An 18,767-nucleotide genomic window follows, 5' to 3' on the forward strand; every position below is an offset into this window, starting at 1 on the left:
GCATTCAGCCTGTAACACAGAAGAAAGTCCAACTTAAAATTCCATATGAGGTTGAGAGGAGGGGGGAAAATGGCATTAACAGAAACTATTTTGTTAAAAACTAAGATCAGTTACACCAGGTGCAAAGTCCCAGGCTCTGCAAACAGCCACTGAAAGGAAGAAAGAGGTGGCCAGGTAGCACGGAGCCAATCCGAAGGGAACAGCTCAGTCCTGTAACTTCTCCAGATGAGGTCATTACAGAGATGGGAGCTAAGACCTTCAACCTGGTGTATGGAAAGCTCGCGCTGGGCTTCAGTCCCTCCTCCAACAGCAGAAGCAGCAAACGGGAGCAGCCAGGAGCTTGCCTGACATTCCCGTATTTCTGCCTGCTCACATGGGGTATGCAGAAAAGCTTTATTAGAAGAACGTTATTTACATTGTAAATTTTGTTCTTTAAAAGAAAACGAAACAGCGAGGCAAAAATCGCAGCACAGTCCATACTAGTTAAGGAGCTGAACTAGACTTGTACTCGAGAGTTGGTTACTCCTGACCTACCTGTGACCGGTGACCGGAGTAGTATCGTTACTGCTAGTAGCAGTTGTTAATATGATCACAGATTTTGTTGTGGAATATCAGGAAAAGAGAATATTTTCAGACCTGAACAGAATTTCAGAAAAATACCAACATAACCGCAATTCAGTGTTCCTGGGCACTGGCCCTGCTCATATCCAAAAGTCTGAGAGACACAAGTGATTCTTTAAACAAACGCAAAATGTGACCAGCAGTCCTGCAGACAAATCTGCTTTTCACACCACAGCGTATAAAGCAATGTAAACTAAACGTCAATCAGTTTCCCCTGCAAGAAACCCTAGAATAGGAGCCAAAACAAGAACTTGAGGTAACAAGTGTCCCAAAGTATCTCAAATTTAAACAATGGGAAGTGCACTATGGATTAAATCAGACTCGAAGGATAAAATCGGTTTGCCATTATGTGACTCTTAGAGTACACTAATATAGTCCAGGATTTTGCTTTTATGTTATTTTCTGACTTCAGAATGTCTGACTGTAGATTTAACAGAGAAAGAACAGCTTTTCCTGCACATATTTCACATTCTCCTAGTTTCTAAATGGATTACCAGCATTGTATGTGACTCCTTCTCCCCATGAATTTCTCAGTAGTGCCCGAAAAGCGAAGCACCTCTCTTCCACCCTGCTGCTGAAGCACCACCACATGTACGCGTTACGCTGCTACCAGCTGCTAGACCACCTGGCCGCACTTCTGCGCTGACACTATTTGCCCTAAAGCCACCTGCAGCCTCCCACCACGGCCAGGGCTCAATACAGCGGACAGTGCGAGCGCACCCAGAGAGCCCCTTTCTTTGATCTCAATAAAAAGATGAAGTTTAGGCAAGCGGCGTGCATTTTCTGTGCCTATGACAGAATGACAGGCCTGTTAGCTGGGAAGGGCCCCTGGAAGCGACCAGGTTGAGCCCCCCTCCTGCCTGCCCCAGGGCTACCCCAGCACAGCTCAGCCAAGAACAAACCCCCAGGTGCGGGGACATCAGGTCTGTCTCAACAGATCAAACTGCCTTCTCCAAGACTTAGATGTTCCAAATAAAAAATAAAGCCTTTAAGCACAGTACTCTGCCATCTTATATGCCACTGTATCTGCTTCGCGGAGAGAGGGGGCATGCAAAAGCTACAAAATTGTTTTCAAACTGGCATGATACAGCCTTATGTAGTACTTACATAAGCAGCCTGAATTTTCCGAGGTGCAGCGAACTCAGTGTTTTGAGAGCATGAGACAGCAGCATTTATTTTAAAACAACTTTGTATCAAGTCAACTTAAAGTAAAGCAGCTCAGATACATTGGTGGGGGGCAGAACACAGTTTCTGCCACGACGCATCAATGCTGACTTGTTGGAGAAATTAATTTTTTTAATTCTATTACAGTAAATTCTTCAACATGCAACCTCTTACCTTAGCAAAATTTGATTTAACACAAGGCAAATTAGGTTGTCTTTGACCTTACAATCTCTTCAAATATGGGATGAAGAGCATTTTTCAAGCTTTATCATCATGCCTCCCCTATTCTTTTGGTTAGAGTACCAAAGATATGGCTGAGATTGTTCATGTTGAACTCTTCCCAATAAAAGAAATCTTAAGTTTCATTCAATGCAAAGAAAAACATTTTCTTAAAAGTTTTTAAGTTTCATTAAATATAGACTGCTTGCCACTTGGGATGTTTATGATCTGTATGTGCCTCCTTAACTTTTACAGTGAAGAGCACAGTCAAGTAGCATTCTGCTTCTCTCTTAGTGATGCTTCTGCTGTATAGCCTTAAAGTCAAAAGCTGAAAAGCTCTGTGTGTGTAGGAGGAATTTGTGCATATTTATGATACTCAGATTTCACCAAGTGCTGCTGCAAAAGCAGACTTCAAAGCAGACCCTCTGATCTGAACTATTTTGATGAGTTCATGCACTCTGCAGCTAACAAATTTATTTTACGTCGATGAGGAAATTTGAAGCTCGGTGTAATTTTGTACAATCACAATTTCTGGTAAATGATTCCATTTCCAGGGAAAGCATTTTTCCAGGCAAAATCCTACCGTGCCCAGACAAAAGAAGCACAAAGTACACCTCGTACGGGAAGAGTGAGACTGTACCTCAACACATCAGACAGCCCGAACTGCAGTTTGTAACTATCAGAAAAGTGACAGTTTACCCAAATCAGCACCAGAGCGGTGAATCAGTTATCACAAGGCATGCTCTCACGTTGCCCGATACTCTGCCTGCTCCTGGAAACATCCATCTAGTAAGTGTTCTCACACACACGCAGAGCAACCAAAGCACGTGGCTGCCTAAAGTCCAATATTTATGAGTGTCAAAGCAACGGTCAGGTTTGAAGACATGGCAGAGTTAAACACATGCCTTGCTTAGACCATAATGAAGTTTCTTCATTAAAGAGCTGTGCTAAAAATAGAGTAGCAAATCACAACTCCAGAGCAGCACACAAACAAAATGTTAGTATGCTGTAAAGACTGCGTAAGTACAAAGCAGTTGTCACTCAGCTTCCTAACAGCACAAATGTCTAGTAATATTAAGATAATTTCCTTGAAGCACTATTTCCTGTATCACCCTGTCAAGCATATTCTGCGCTTGCACTTCCAACATACAAAGAGAATAAAAGCAACTGCCTGATCCACATTTAAGGGCTGAAAAAGAGCAGCTGGCAGAAATTAGCCAGCTGATACATGGCAAATATCAAGGACAGAAAAGATTCCTGTCCCTATCACTCCTTACGTTCAAGCCCTGGGGTTCCCTTGCTTTTTCCTGGTACTCGGTGTAACTTCCTTCTGGCTACATTAGGTACAGCAAGGTAACTACACATTTCCATGCTGATAATGCAACTGCAATTTATGTGTGTAACATCTCAAGACTAGCGCGATACTCCTGGCTTGGGACAGTACTTGGGACAATGTTCTAGAATGTAACAAAAATGCAAAAATAATGCTTACAAAGTACAGTTACCTTGCTACATGTATCTTGCAGATGAGTCCTCCTGCCCCCTGTGATTCTCTCTCAGTTTCTACACAGAATTTTTACAACAGGTTGATACACAGTCCTCTCCCATCTCTTGACCTTCCACTGTACAACTTCAGCACAGGAAAGCACCAAGAGTTGCTGATTTGCCAAGTACCAGAGCTTTGGCTGTCGCTTCTGACCTCTGGGCTTGGAAATCACATGATTTTATTATATAGGATTCCAACAAACTTTCTCTTTTCCTGGTCTCCTGGTAAGGAAAATGTTGTATGAGTAGATCAGATACGCCTCTTACGCTGCACCTATGGTTTTAGATTACTTGGAATATATGCTTGTGTTTTGCATGGTTGTTTTAAACACAAACTGTAGCAGCAGATCCATTAATAGAGAATGAGTTACACATCATCAAAACGCAACCTCTGTTTTCAAGGGTTTTCTTTTGGGGTGTGGGGTTTTTTTGAAGTCACGTTATCCAGAGGAAGGAATTGCAAATGAACATATTCGGTAGCTTCACCCAGAATTGCTCTGCCTTTCTTTCCCTTCTTTAGGAGAAAAAACCCCAAACAAACAACAAACCAACTCTATCCTGTTAGGTTTCTAAAAAAGGAATGACACTATTAAGCTAGCCCACATTCACTGGGTGCAGTCTAGTCTGTGTATGGGAAGCTCCTTAAGCTAACTATGGAGTAGCCCAAGGCAAAAGCTTAGGGATTTTTCAGCAATCGATCAATCTCTTTCTCAAGACAAACTGCTCCTTCAAGGAAGCATGTTTCTTCCACATCACAACATACATCCCATCTCATACCTGCATGCATGCTCAGCCACAACCCACCCTTATTTTTAAATGTTACAATAACAACATTGCCAAAAAGTAATGAATTTCTGATAAAAGTTTAAAATTCTTCATCTGACCCACCTGAGATTTTCTGGCTGTCACTGCAACAGCTCTGAACACATTTATGTGTGTACCCTGACTTACTCTACAAGAAAACAGTAGATTCATCTGGGAAAACTGCCATGTTGTAACATTGGCCTTTTTGTGCTTTACCCTGTTCTTTCTGTTTGTCAGGTAAATACTACACTACTTCTGTACCTCCCGCAGAACACTGACTGGAATATATACTTTTAATTCCTTTCTCCAGCAAATACTTGGATGCCACCTCAACATAAGACAACTAACTTTTGCAGACACCACACCTGAGCTATGGAGTAGCAATTGCTTAAGGTTTACAACTATTAACATGATTCTAAAGTGTTAACAGAATATTTTAACACAGCCATGGGCATTAAGCACGTGAGACCACAGACATGTAACTGTTGTATACAGCTATGTCCACATTACCACAACAGAAGCTTGAACTCATGTGTCTGCTGAGTTAAGTTAGCCTTTATTCTATATATTCAGTCTACCCTAAAACAGGGATGCATAATTTTTGGCAAGAGTGATTTTACAGTTGTAATATACTTTTGTCTGTCACTGTATCAGTGAGAAAGAGAACTCTGTCTGGCTTTCTGGTCTGAACCCTTCCTGACAATGACAAAAATAGTACGGAATACCAGCCAAGAAATATTCATAATGGCTGAATTCAAGCTCTATGCACAGAGCCAGCTGGAGGTTTGCTGTGCACCTTATATATTCCAACTAAGCCTGCCAGAGTAGAAATAAGTGGCACCTAGACTAGAGCAAAAGAAGAAACCACACCACACCAGAACAAGAGGTTCATCTATCCCCATTTGCTGCCTCCAAACCCAAGAAAAGGACCTGCAGGCAGCGAAACCTTGCCAGTGCAGTGCCACCCAGTTCCCCGTGATCTGCAGCTCACTGACCTTCTCCATCAGCAGCACACTGGTGGTTTGTCTATTTGGTAGCCCACAAAGTATTTTTCCTGTGCAAATGCATCAAAGAATTTTTTTTAACCAGAGCACTTTGGCAACCACTATGCTGTGTGCACGGTTTTGTAGCGTAACTGTATGTTGCTTAAGGTAACACCAACTATTCTTCACTTTGCATCTCTCATCTAATTCCTTTCTTCAAACCACCAGGCATTCACCGTTTCAGTGACATCTGAACCCTATTTATCATCTTAATGCCAGCTGTGATTTTATGAACTATCTCATCCTCCACTTCAACATCTTTTTTCAAGTCTAAAAATTCCCACTCTACCTTTTCATTCATCAAATGAAAGCTGCACTGTATCTTTGATCAGCTCCCTACATCTTTTTGATTTCTCCTCTATCACCTTAGAGTTGAGGGAGCAAGACCATAGACAGAATCCCTACTGTGGGTACACCACAGAAATGTACAAAGGCGTAATGACCATTTTTGCTCTCGGTTGCTTTCGTAACTATTCCTCTAATGCTATCCAGTGTCTAAGCATGCTTCAGGATGCTGAGCTAACTTCCATGGGTCTCTTACAACCTTAAGATCTCATTCTTGAGCAGTAAAAGCTAGGTCAGAGCCTTATTCCTATGTACAGGAGGTTAACATTAAATTCTGTTTAAGCAACACTAAATTTGACTGACATTTTATCATGCAAGTTCACAAGAGCCTTCCAGTACTCTCTGCAACTGGTTTATGTGTTTATTGTCCTGAAAACCTTGCTTCTGTAGTCTCAGCACAAATGCTCTTGCCTCAGAATACTCCTAAAAGAACTGGATAAGGAAAGAAAAGGTGGAAAGAGTATGATCACTGCAATCTCCAAAGCCAAGCCATATGAGAGCTCCTTTTAGAGAAAAACATTCCAATATTGCTGTCTCTTTATCCCTACTCTTCTTTTGTATCATTTAACCAACCATTTCTGTGTGAGACTGTCATCCCTTTTATTTTATAGCCGTTTAGTTTCTTTAAGGGTCTCTGGTAAGTAATCTTGCCAAAATCCCAACAGATTGTATGGAGCAGATCCCCTTTTCTAACATGCTCTTGACTCCTCCAAAGAAATTTAGTAGATAACCGAGGCATCACTTCACCTTAAAAGAACTGTGTTGACTCTTAACCCCACATGAAGCCTGTGCATCTGTACTGGCTCTCAGCATAGCAATGGATTTCTGCCTCCAAAACCATCAGACAAATATTTAACTAGGAACTGCCTGAACGTAAGTTCACAAATATGGGGGGTGGGGGGTTGGAGAAGTGCTTGATTTGGGCAAAGAAACCAAGCATCCGCTTCATCTTTTAGCACAAGGAACAAACAAAGCAAAAAAAAAAAAAAATCATCTTTGCTAACAAGGCAGACAAAGAGCCAATCCACCCTCCCTTGTATTCAAGGAGACCTCTTCAGCTGATTTCCATGAAAGCCAGATTGATTCCTGTTTCACCTGCTAGCCATCTTTGCAAAGCACAGTTTGTGAAATAAGCAGCTTACATAACTGCATATTTTCAGCACTACATACATAAATGCTTCCTCTATCCTGCAGAAGGTATTTTTGGATCTGCTAAAATGCTACTGTGTTCTTCCAGGGCTCTGCATTCTTCTGCTCAGAAATTGCATAATCTGATGCCATAGGAAATAAATGATGTTGCATAATGATTCTTATATTCACTGCAGGATTTTGATTCTACGCACTTTTGTTGCAAGGCACCCCTTCTCTGTGTTTCTGAATTCAGGTCCCTGGTTTTTGGAGAAAGGATCAGCCACTTGCCTCTGGGGGGTAGGCAGGGGTTGGGGTATCCATACTGTACTATCCTGTTACAAGAATTTCACTTCACAAAAATTGGTTTAACTTTGTACACCCATTTGCTAACTTCTGTTTTCCCTCACTCTGGTTGTTTCATAGAATCGTTTAGGTTGGAAAAGACCTTCAAGATTGTCGAGTCCGACCATTAACCCAGCACTGCCAAGCCCACCACTGAACCATGTCCCTAAAATGCCACATCTACTTGAGCTATGTGCATACATTAAACACCAGAAGTTTCACATATGATGTCCTGATGTCCAGTTGACCATTGACGTGGCTGACATTGTCTCCTATTTGATTGATTTGATTCATCAAAAAAATTGATGAGCCATCACAGGCTCATCGATACTATTGTAAAACATTTACCTGGTATAAAAGACAGACTAAATGTTGATTAGCCTTTTATACTACTGAATTACTATTGGAATCTGTCTTAGATCAAAATTTAGAAATGACCTTAAGTTACACTCTTCTCTTTCATCTTTCCAGCTGTCTTCATAGTATGAAACAACTTTCAAAACCCAGTTACAGTCTTCAGGTTCTGCTCTACTCCTTTTCTCTCCTCACCCTTCAGAATTCTGCACTTTTTTCTTGTCTCATTAAAGACCATGTTATAATACTAAATAACAATAACAGATTAAAAGATTTAAGTTCAAATATTATACAACTACAAAGCCCAGGAAATTTGCAAAATTAAGTTCACAGATGCCTTACAGCCTTGTTGATATTGCCACATGAAGCCATTAAAATCTTCCAGTACTACCAGCAAGCAGTATCTTGTAATTGCCCCCACTTACAGAACTGAAACATCATATTTTCCTCCAAGGAATAGCACTAAGATTAATTAATGTCTGAAAGATCTTGGAGGATGAAGATCAATATCAAAGCGCTGTTTTTAGGAATCCAGTGAATGAATCAAACTCTCACTTTAATTCATGTGAGGCATCAGACTGGTCTCAGGTAAATTCACTCACACGCTTGTGTTTATTTTTGTAGTAGATATGAATTATTCAGTATTTGCAAAGCACATTTGACATGCAAAAAAAGCTGTACACACAATCTTCTCAGCACTAACAGCTTACATGCTTCATACCCAGTATTAAAGTGACCAAACAACTATTCATGAAAGTACAAAAATTACTGGGGTACATGCGATGCTCTGGCCTCTATTGACTACACTAGGTACCAGAATGTGTGCATTCTGACCTGATGGGAAGGGGACACTTGAAATCCAGCTGGCAGACCTCGCAGTCGAGAAATGAGAGTAGTACCAAGTTGTATTTAGCAAGCACCATATACAAGCAAAGAGGATTACTCCTCAACAGAGAAGCACACAATAACTTGCTCCGGAGCCTCTATTAAGCCTGTATTACCGACACAGCGTAAGGGGTTAGAGCAACATCTGAGAGGTGTGATCCTATTCTTAGGCCAGTAGAGCTTTACGTGATCATAATGCGATCAAGACAGCACAACAACACACAGTCACGGACTGAAGAACTGCAGAGGAGCCTCCAGAGGCCTGACATGACGTGTGCCATCTAAAACTCTGCAGAGACCTTCCAAAGCAGCTCAGCCCTTCAGTTCATCCCTGCTAGATCACCTTCTGGCTGCAGTTGATCAATCAACATCTGAGAATCTCCTCGGGCACATAATCATGAAACACATTAGATCTTCTGTGTTTCAGCAGAAAAGTCACAGCTGTACTGCTGCTGTTACTGATTTTGGTGTCCTCCAGAAGGTAAGAAAGTAATGGGTTGGGAACAGGAAAGGACAAACATCCTGGGAATGAATAAAGTGTCCACACAGAGACCTCCATTCCTCAAGCCCACTGTGCTGGAAGAAGTCCAGCCTCCCACCCACACCCTGCCAGGACTTTCTCCTTCCTTCCCTCACAGCACCTCTCACACCAAGCTAGCAACTGCTCCAGAAGAAACAGCACAAACAACTACAGGCTCACCGAAGGATTCTAAAACCCACGTACTTTGCACAGAAAAATCTATTCTTTGCCCTGGCCTACACCCAACTGTTGCTAATGCCTTTGAACCCACTCCAACGACCGACTTTTCGGTTGAAGTTGTAAACAGGGAAAGAGGACAGAGGTCAAAATGCATGTTGAGTATTTATAGGGGTGGGAGTAAGTACACACAGTGTTTCTGCTCTCGGCCAGCCTCGGCATTTCTGCCACAGCTGCCAACTTGCTATTCAATCCACAGTAGTATGTGTTTTAGGTGAAATATTTACTTCCCCCTCCCCAAGACATGAGAGTGATTTGCCGTAATATCATAAAAACCGCAGTCTACAAAAGCCTAAGCCCCTGCACAGAACGCATTTGACAAAGAGGGATAAAAAAAAAAAAAGGGGGGGGGGGGGGGGGGGGGGGGGAAGTCCCAGAAGCTGGCCAGAGCTTGCTGAAGTGCCAAATGCCTGAGAGCTTCAGCCTCATCTGAGGATGCAGAGGTAACGTTTGCCTCAGTTGACTCATTTTGATTCAGTTATGGCTGAGAAACTCATGGGGAGTTGTAAAAGCAGTAAGCCTGCTGCTGTCTTCCTCCAAACACAGGACCACAGGTGAGAGCTTGCTCTATGCACGGCAAAGTTCGGGCCCCTTCCCCTGCCCACCCTGGCCCCGAGGACCACAGCTGAATAGGAACCCGGGCTGATTTTAAATCTGTTCACACAACTGATGCCAGACTTTTTATTTTTATATATCAAAGCTTTATTTAAAAACTCTGTCATTTTGAGAAGTCCTACTATTTGACATCCACTCCACACAGCTGCAGAAGGCCTGGAAGGGGTACCAGCTATGAACAACTCCAGTCTGATCTGTCACCATCTTACATTTGCTGTAAACTAGTCATAAGAAAACAGGAAATACTGTAAAACTTTTCTTATCCTGCCACTGCTTGGAGCAGAACCATGTTTTAATAACTACTAACTGTGAAACAGCTTACCTATGAAGAGACTTTCAAATAAATCATTACTCAATTTTCTGATCCACTGGAGATAAGCCACTTATCAAATCTTTACAATAGGAGACAAAAGAGGAAGTTTAAAAATGCAACTGAAAAAAAAAAAAAAAACCCAAATATTTTTAAATACAAGTTCACTTATAGTTGAGAAGTGATAGAGTCCCTACCATATATTCTGTGCTAGAAGTTACTTGCTAATTCCAGGCACAGGGGTCAAAATGAATGCCAGCTATAAATCTAACTATCAGGCAGCAGGGGACAAAGACAAATCTGAATGATAGGACCATTCTAGATCAAAGAATCAGGCTGGAGGCTCAAAATACAGGAAACAAAACTGTTGTTAAAGCAAAACAAACAAACAAAACCCCCACTACGTCAAAACCATGATTTATTTGTTTTTCACAGCTGAAGTCTGTTACAGAAACAGAGGTTCAAAGGGTTGTCTCTCTCTAGGAACAAAAACCTGCATACATTTGGGGATGCAACAAAAAGGATAGTAATAAAAACTTTTAAATGAATGATAACTTTAACCTCTGCATCCTAGGATATCCCAAGATATCTGTGGCTACACAGTTACTGTGAAAAGTGCCCACATTTGTGAGTCAGACCAACCGAATCTCCTTCTCTCATTTCACGTATCTATTTGGTTTTTATTTCAAATATTTTTATATCTTCTACCTCAAAATATGTTCCTCCAGTTTCTTCTATTCAACAGACTGCCTGCTGATAAAATCAGTATGCTATCTTTCCCCAGGTTAACTTAAAATACCCAGTTTTTCATTTGCTTAAGAGAGACATGTGGCTTTATATGATTAAGCTACTGCAGCACCTAAACACACACCCCCACCCCCACCCCCAAAAAAACCCCCACCAAAAATAAAGAGCAGCTCCACTAATTTAATTGGCACAAAACATGACATCATGCTCCATTCAGGTAAGCAAGAATATGACAGATCTTGCCCCAGTGAACAGTATTGTTAACTGCAACGGTACTCCCAGCTTCCTCATCTATTAGGAAAATGAGGAGTAAAAATCATGTGTTCAGCACCACAGAGACAGCTCAAACTGCTATTTTCAATAATAAAGAAACAAATTCCTACTCAGCAGATAGAAAGAAAAACACACCCCTTCTTCACCTCAAAAATAGTATTATTTATTACTGTAACACAACAGAAGAATTGTTTGATTAGCCCACAAGGAAAAAAAAATAAAATACAATTGCCTAGAAGGCAAAAATACAATTCTGCTTCTTCATACTATCTCTAGTAATTCTTATGTCATTCCCTGCATACTCCATATATGTCCATTCTCCATTGCCATTCCCTTCCCCTTTAAAAGGGGGGCACAAGAAGATAACGTGCAAAATTGCAAGTGAAAAATGTCTAGCACACCGACAAGCAAAAGGGCAGGCCAGCTATCAGATTTATATGCAGTGATGGATAAATTAAGGTTTCACATTTCTTCTTCCCTTCTCTCAGCATCATTTTTTCAGCCCTTTCACATCACAAATGCAACATCCATCTGTCCTTCTGAAATAAATGGCGAAAGGGTAACACTGACCATTAAACACACACACACACGCTTCAGAAAAAGACATTTTCATCTAAATACTTACAAGGATTGAGATTTCCTATGTGATGCTCCATTTTCTTGTTTTAAAAAGATGGAAGGCAAAAAAAAAAAAAAAAAGGAAGTGTTGCAAAATAAAAGGAAATTCCACCCACACAATCCTGCAGCCTGCTGCAAAGAAGCAGAGAAGCGTGCTGACGTCACGGATTCATGAATGGATGTAAATCGGGCTGTTTCGAGATTCAGCGGCGCTGGCGGGGGCTGCGCAGGACGAGAGGCAGAGGGGAGCGGGGGGCAGCCAATCCCCGCCGGCACCGCAGCCGCCTTCTGCCACCAAAATCTGGGCACCCAAGAGCCCCGAAAGGCTGGCCCGCCAGCTGGGAGGGCTGCGCGCCCCTGGGCCACCTCTGCAAGGCAGGGAGAGGACACTGAAAACAATTTGTTCCTCTCTGAAGTGAAGCTGTTGGGTAAAATGGCATCACTGCTGCCATTCCATGGAGAGGACCGGGCGAGGACATCCTCTCATGCCTTCAAGTCATTGCTCCGGCGAGTTTCTGCCCCTCTGTACAGCTTGGATAACAACAGCATATCAAATAACAGCCATCTGTTATATGAATCAAATGTATTTAGTAATCAGAAAAGGAGTTTATCATCTCTCCGGCTTCTTTCAGGATTACAAACCCGGAGTATTATTATTAAAATAACTAAATATAAGCATGTACTGGAAGGAAGCTGCAGGGAGAACAATAGGAGGCTTGTATTTGATTAGTGATGCAAAAGCACCAACAAAATAAAAATAGAAGCACTAACAAAATCACGCATTCAGCTCTCATCACACATTCCCAACAGCGGGCAGACAAGCTCACAACGTCAGAAACATTCAGAAACAAAAATCGGCGCATGCATAGTTTCACGCTTGCGGCTACGTAACAAATGGTGGGCGCAACATCCACGTATCACAGCCTCCCAGCCATCTTCATTTCATTTTCAATTCCATGGCAATGAATGGACTTAATTCTGCATACCAGATGCAAGGGCACAGGGTGTTATTTTGGATGCCTAAATAGATGGCAATGTCCTGGTGAACACATGCAAGAGCAGCTACAATTAACTTGGATCTGGAAGGGGGCAGAGCACAAGTTTTGCCTTATTTTTGTATCTTTGAAACACAAGGGAAGAAGTGGAGGGATGAACATAATCGGGAATTAAGGTCAAGGTTTGAAGGAGAACCTAGGCTGTAAGCTGTGCAATTACACCACCCCAGGGTTTACCAGAGTTCACCAATTTGTTGTCTAGAACTCCTTCTGAACAATTTGTAGCCTCCAAATTATTAAGAGCCAGAATTTCCACATTTTCACCACCCCTTTTCCTAGCAAGTAGGAAGCAATTATGCCAAAATAGAATGTCCCAAAATTTACTCTGGTGGAGCACGTCTTATAAGAACGTCTGAGAGAATCCCACCCTTCCTTATGGAAACCAGCTAACATCCCAAAATAAGCCATAACAACAAGGCAGATCTAGGTTTAGAAACTAAGTACCACTGATACTAGCTTGTGTGGAGGGAGAAGGGCAGGATATAAAACCCTTCCTGGAGACAAATACAGCCACACCTACAGAGACAATACTTACCTAAAAATTACTTCATATAAGGGCACAGGTAGGTTTTTGCATGTATTAAGACAGTAGAGGTTTGGGGGTTTTTTTCATCTTCAACACGGAGCAAGGAATGTACAGGCATTATATCCAGGTCTTCTTTTCTCCAGGTCTGTTATGCCAAAAGACACTGTTTGGGAATCAGTGGACTCCTACATCTGCTTCTCAGCACATCTTCATCTCTTAGTTGTACACAACATACTATTAGATCCTATCACTCCACCGAAGAGTTGCAAGGGTAGGAAAGTATTAGTATGCACTGAATTAAACAGTGGCCACGATAAACTGAGCTTTGATTTTGAACTTTTGTTTTTGAATTGAGCTTTATAAAGCTGGCCACAGATAATTAAAATGAATGCAAATTTCTTGTTGCTTACTTTCAAGATCAAGAAAGCACAAGTGAACTTTTGCTGAAGAAATACCTATTCTTTAAGAGCTAAAAGTCACAAAACACAAGGCATGAGATTTCTAGCCAGGCAATGCAACCACGGCAGACTGAGCACTACTACACACAAGGAGAAGCAGGAGTGGAGGTATGGTGAGAGACATCTCTGCTTCAAAGGAATAATTTCATGTCACTATTTCAAACGCCAGTTGCATCAGATTATTTGGTACTTAGACCTGTCTTAACTCCCTGCCTTCCCCTTCAGAGCCCAACACTCTGCTTTACAGCTGCCATCACCACCATGGTACGACAACAGTTTCCAGATTTCCCTGGCATTTTCAAAACAGAAACAAAAATACTAATTTCCTCTCTTACCCTAAAGCAAAAAAGGGATAAATTCAGGAACTAGAATGGGGGGGTCACAGTACCATATGCAAGAAGTGGAAAAAGGAGAAACACTGCTATATAATGAAAAAAGCCAGAATAAAAATAGAAAGGAAAATAATTTTCAGTGGCTTCCAAGGGTTAATTGCAATGACATTTAAAAAAAAATCACAGCCAGCGGGGAAAATAAGCTGGAACAAAACCCGAGAAAGACTCCAGCAGAAGAAAAGAGCTTGCACATACAACTTCATATTTTCTTCTCCATGGTGACTTGGTTCAGCATACCAACACTCCATTTCATCTGTGTCTCAACTGCTCAAGTTAAAATTTTCAAACACAGAAGTCCCGAATTTAATGCAAGATAGCCACCTTAACTCATCATGAAAAAAAAAAAAAAAAAAACCCCAAACAATAATTGGCCTAAAACTCATGGCTCTTGCAAGATTATGTTAGAAGCCGAATAACAGCATTAGAAAACAGGATAGTTGCCACCCATTACATATTTTAATAGTCCATTACACACAGCTCTTTTGAAGCATCAGTGGTGAGTTGATCACAGTTGGAAAAAGAAATTATTTTCCTCCTCATTCAGACAAAAGCACTGGCAAAAGTAGGGAACTCTGAAGTATCAGAAGCCCAAACATGATTCCATGATTCTCTGGAGAAGTTTAGTTCAGTATTAATGTAAAAACTGGGGAGGGGGGGGGTGGAAATGTACAAAGTACAACAAGGGTATAAGATATTAAGAAGAAAATAAAGTTTCTAAGGGGCCATACAAGTGCTAGTGAAAAGTTCACAGGTAGCAGGCTTTCTGAAAGGATATATGAACAACTAGGCTGCTAAGAGACATAGTGGGCAAAACCGGTGGTAACGGATACAAAAAGGAAAGCTAGAAGCATTTAAAACATATCTGCTTGCCACATTTGAAAAAGAAAATTAAGTACTTTGAAGCCAATTAGTAACTAATAGGAATGTTATACAGCATCTGCTAGGCATAACATTTCAAGCTGGTACATCATACTAATTTGAGCCCAGTCCTCAAATAATCATTTAACAAGTTCTCCAATCCTGTGACCTTCAATTTTAATACACTGGAAAACTACTAAAATTTCAGAAGACTGAGAATAACAATATTATGCCAATATTCAAAAATAGCATACGTTTGCTATTTGTAGGCCTTGGTAACTTGACGTTGATCTTGGGCAAAAATGCTAATACCAACTTTGACTGGAAAGGACGGCTCTGCTGCATCAGAGCAAAGGCCCATTCAACGCAGTGTCCTGTCTCTGACAGTGGCCGACAGCCGACACATGGAGAAGCACAAAATCAAATGCCGAAGATTTCTTGTGGCATGTTCCACGAACACAAGCAGAAAATTAGGAAAGAGATGAAAGTGACTCAAAGGCTAATTTCATAATTACGCATCAATAAGGCTGTTCGTAAGTCTACTCAGCACACACTTGGAGGTACAAGAGGGACTCCACTGTGAAAACTTTCTATCTAGATGAATAAATAGATGAAGTGAAACCACAAATGATTCTCTAACAGGAAAAAGTCTAGGTAAATATTTGCATAGATGAGATGGCTAGAGGGACATTTTATTGTCAAATTCTAAAAATCTGTGAAATCTGCCAACCCTGTAGGCATACACTCCTCTTCTGAATGTCCTAATCGTCAGCAGTGGCGTGGGTGACAGGAAAGAAGGGGGAAACAAAAAAAAAAAAAAAAAAAAAGAATCATACTTAAACCATGAGATCTTCAGGCTCTTAACCAGAACCTCCCCAGATCTGAGACTTTGAGAAGTCCTCCCTGCAAAGGCAGGTGAACCGGACTGCAATTTAACAGGACGAGCACCAAGAGCTAGGAGCCAAGAAGCATGACCAAAGGAGAAAAAAAAAGTCACTCAAAGAGAAAAAGCCCAAAAGCAGGACATGCACAATGCCATGAGAACAGGTGAGCTGCAATTTGACTCCGGGGCCCTAATTACAAGCCCTGTTTTGAAAGAGAGTCTACTCACACTGGCCAGCCACAGTGATTTCAGACCCCGTTCCTGCCTCGCCGCTCGTGCGGCAGCTGCTGAGCCACCACAGCCCAGAGCCTGTAGCCACCAGATGAGCCCCACACCGATTAGGGGGTTGACTGTGGGGTAGAACAAAGCTCAGGTGTGCATTTTGATGGCCAAGTTGCTGCTACACAGGCAACAGGGCTATCCCTGGAACAAGGCTCAGACCCTCTCAGATCAGAAACAGCAGAGCTGTGTCTGCTCACAAAACGCCATCGTTAGTGAGCCACCGCAAGACATCTAGGTCTGCTTAAAAATGAAACCAGAGAGCTGGAGATGGCTACAAACTCATAGGTATGCGATAACACCCTTGAGAGAAAGCTACCCATACTGTCAAGCATCTACCCAAAAGCTATCCAAACAAACTCACAGACACTTGTACCATCACCTTACAGTCTTCAAATGAAAGTGCTACCAACTTCTGTTACCAAAGCGTGGCTCCTTGCAGCAAAACCATCTTCCATAGTTGCCAGTTGTTTTTTTGACTACGTGTGCTCTGCAAGATATGACGGGTAGGAGTACGTAAGACTACAATTATTTCCTTTAACCTTGTATTACCTTCAGCAACACTCCAGGAATAAAAAAAAAAAAAAAAAGAGACACTGAAGGCACTAAAAGACAATGACAGGACAAAATATGTTATGTCTTCCCTTGTTTAAGCCTGAGCCTGGTATGGATTCTTTTTTAAGGAGTTTCTGGGTGGTTTTCCCAGCAAGACTACTCATTCCAGATGAGCCCTGCCTTTCAGGCTTCTCATGACGATAAAGGCTGTGTAGTTTTAGGAGAAGGCATGCCACTACAACATTCAGAACATGTACTGATGAGGCTGGGAAGTTCAAAACACTACCTTTGCAGATTTTTATCTTCGTGAAGCAAGGCAGCCCAGCTCCTCAGTCCTAAGGAGAAGTGCTGGAACTCTATCAGGGTAGAAAACGCTACTACCTAAGAGACATTAGAGCCCCATTTCCTTGCTGCTAAAAAGGCAGTTAATGCAGCAAGCGAACAATGGTCTTCCCAGATTTACTGGTCAGCTGGAAGGAAGCACAGAGGAGGCACATGAAGTGGAATGTGCACACAGATACCACCCTTGGGCCTGGGGAAGCTGCTAACTAAGCTCTTCCTCCTTGGGGGAACTCTCCACCACCTGAAGTTACATAGAGTCAGGTCACATCCTTTCCCTTTGCCAGGGGTATGTGAGAGCACTTAGGTTTATCTCTTTCCAAGCTACCAATTGTTTTATACAAAAACTGTAGGAATTTTGTTATCTTAAAACCTCCATCTCTAACACGTGGTTGAAATCATACAATGGGTTGTAAAATTGTCGAGGATAAGATGAACAAACAGGAAGTAAGCCTAAAAACAGATAGCCAGGAGTAGGGTAATACCAACTAAAGATAAGAAAATGTGTTTATTTGCTGGGTTTTTTTCCTCTAGAAATCATTTGCAGAAACCCTTAGCAGAGGCCATGTGAGAAAAACACATCTATTTGTCCAGGGAAACAGTCATAAAATAACATTTCTCCCAGAGAACATGCAGAAATGAAGTCTTCCATAACAATAATTAACTCTAATAGAATTACCAGCAGTGAGAAATACTGAGAAAAAAACCCAACACTCTAAAAATAAGTATGTATAATCAGCAGTTATAAAGGACAGTTTTAAAGCCAGCTGAGCTACAGTCACCTTTCCTCTTCCAGGTTAGAAGCCTGTGAAAGAAAGGAGGCCCCTGACAACAAAGCATCAGTATTACTGCCACATGGGAAGAAAAGTCCTATAATTTATGTTATCCTCACAAAAAGGCATATTCCCACAAAAAGGCATGCATAAATGGGAAGCTCTTGTGGGGAGGAATTAATGAAACTGGAGAAGTGATTAAAAAATGCAGTACAATTCCCCAAGGGAAAGTTTTGTTCAGATGAAAAAAATCACCTGCACAAATATAGAAACAACTGCTGAGCAGCTGTTCTGTAGATACAGATTCAGGATAAAGAGGATCACAGACTGAGCACAAATTATAAATATCAAGTTGTCACAAACAAGGCAACTTCTATCCATTGATAGGAGCACAAATTCCTGAAGGATTCAGTCCTGATAAAGCCTTTGGTAAAGTCCACTTTTGGGTCAGGCTTGTCAAAAAAGGGAGAAACCATGCCAGAATGGAGAGAGAAGACTGACAGTTAATAAGGTGAGCTATGAGGGATGAGTGAACTGACTCATCAAGGTTGCTCAATCTGAACAGAATAAAAAGAGAAGCTAAGATTGAAACAATGATATTTTTCTATTAAATATAGAAACAGTTTCTGCAAAGAAAGAGGAAACCTATCCTCCACATCTATAGTAAGTAGAAAAAGTGATGGATTCAAACTGCGACAAGAAAAATTTACTTAGGTCATTAGAAGAACTCTTCTAAGTTGTAAACACAGTAAAGTACCAGCCTAAGGAAGTCATGTTGCCTCCTGTATTAGGAGGTAAAGGAAAAAAAACCAACATCTCACAAGCATTGCCCAGCAATAGTGATGATGCTTTGATGCAAAGGTTCAAGGTGATATT

The 18,767-nt window shown here is 41.5% G+C and overlaps 1 protein-coding gene across 7 annotated transcripts in view; it reads right to left on the reverse strand.

The window, feature by feature from the left end:
• MAP3K13 (mitogen-activated protein kinase kinase kinase 13) overlaps positions 1-18,767 on the reverse strand; it is an 80,019-nt gene that overhangs the window by 29,494 nt on the left and 31,758 nt on the right. The window contains exon 1 of one of the 7 annotated variants that reach the window (XM_027791959.2): positions 11,781-13,673. The exons of the other annotated variants lie outside the window; for them this stretch is intronic. The gene's annotated coding sequence lies outside the window, so the exon portion shown is untranslated. Of the gene's footprint in view, positions 1-11,780; positions 13,674-18,767 lie in introns of those variants that run through there. 7 annotated transcript variants of the gene reach the window in all.

The sequence above is a fragment of the Falco peregrinus genome, chromosome 12 (genome assembly GCF_023634155.1).
Source record: "Falco peregrinus isolate bFalPer1 chromosome 12, bFalPer1.pri, whole genome shotgun sequence".
NCBI classification, from domain to species: Eukaryota; Metazoa; Chordata; class Aves; order Falconiformes; family Falconidae; genus Falco; species Falco peregrinus.